Source organism: Morone saxatilis, unplaced genomic scaffold (genome assembly GCF_004916995.1).
Source record: "Morone saxatilis isolate NCDOM2014 unplaced genomic scaffold, NCSU_SB_2.0 Contig1, whole genome shotgun sequence".
NCBI classification, from domain to species: domain Eukaryota; kingdom Metazoa; phylum Chordata; class Actinopteri; family Moronidae; genus Morone; species Morone saxatilis.
This window is the reverse complement of record NW_023339651.1, coordinates 11,718,720-11,720,187: the sequence shown is the minus strand read 5'-3', so window position 1 is coordinate 11,720,187 and position 1,468 is coordinate 11,718,720. Positions and strand designations below refer to the sequence as shown.

At 34.0% G+C, this 1,468-nt stretch overlaps 1 protein-coding gene across 1 annotated transcript in view; it reads left to right on the top strand.

The window, feature by feature from the left end:
• LOC118330513 (transmembrane protease serine 9-like) overlaps positions 1-1,468 on the top strand; it is a 24,745-nt gene that overhangs the window by 21,033 nt on the left and 2,244 nt on the right. The gene's annotated exons all lie outside the window — the stretch shown is intronic.

The following is a 1,468-nucleotide window of genomic DNA, read 5'->3' as shown; positions in this document are numbered from 1 at the left end:
TTTCTATCTGGCCGTTAATGTAACTTGTAACGCTTTCTGATTTTATTTTGACTGAATATGTTACATACATCTGTTCAATAACAGAAATTCTTAGATTCCCAGAAGAATTTTCACTGTTAATAATTTTGTGGCAGAGATTTATGTACATTCATTTTGATACTTATGTGATATGTATTTGAACTGATTGCAAATACCCTGAAATAGAATTTCTTCTCACAGGTGAACATGTCAGCATCAGAAAGCCAGTTTTACTTTTTATTTACCATCAACAGTTGATGAAAAATATATAGTAGTTATCTGAGACTATTTATTTTTTATGTTTGCTCAACGTTGACCTTGATCCTTTCTTCCGTCACACTGGTTGCAGGACTTTAATGTACCAAATAATTGTTTTATAATTATAAATGTCCTGTAGAATTAATTGGAATATTATATTATCCTTTTATAGCTTTTTAAATGTTACCTACTGTAAAGTGTAGATTTTATAAATCATAAAAAATACATCAGTTAATGTGATTATAATTTAACACACAATTTATAATGGATATTTTTTTTTAATTCTGTAAATCTCCATTATAAGTAAATAATAAGTTATAACTGAACTATAAAGCATTTGTACAATATTTATTAAACACAAATAAAGCCATGATTTTAACTGATAAAGCTGTTATTACAAAAACATCAGGAATTGGTGCCCAACAATGTAGGATTATTAAGATCAGATAAAGATTCCAAAGAGATGCAGGTGCCAACTTTCTTTTCTGTTTTTGTGAAACAAGGGGAATATAATCTGTTTCTATTGTTTTGGAGTGTGTGCCTAGAAATAGCCACACTATCAGATTGATATCACTTAACCTACTTGTGTTGTCTCTGTCCCAGAATTTGATGCTCAGCTTGATGGTGAGTTGGAAATATTTGATATCCGTTTTAATCTCTACATGTCATACTGCATGTACATTGTTACATCATTAACGTTTGAAAGCACAAACTTGTATTTGTATTTCATCAAAATAATTCTTTTAAAGTGTTGTGACTGACCTTAACTCTGAAGTCTAACTCTACCTCATTTCCAGTATGTGGCACTGTGCCACTCAGCACCAGGATAGTTGGAGGTGAAGATGCTCCGGGGAATGCAGAAATGATTCTGGCTACAGTTCCTGGACACTTCGTTTGGATTTTATGCCTGCAGGTTTGACGGCCGAAAGAAACCTGCCATCAAGACTACTTGTTACTGAAGAAAAATTATAAAATGCATCAGTTTTAAAAAGATGGTGGAACAGAAGAAATTGCCAAAACCACAGACCTGACCCAAAAGTAAATCTCAATCCTCCTATTATACAGTTACAACCTGGAGAAGTCAGTGAGCCAGCAGACATCACCCACTTCCTCTGTTGATGAAGGAACCACCACCAAAAACTGGCGTGCCAAAGATCCTGCAGACTGACCTGCCAGGGCCAACTGCCAAGCT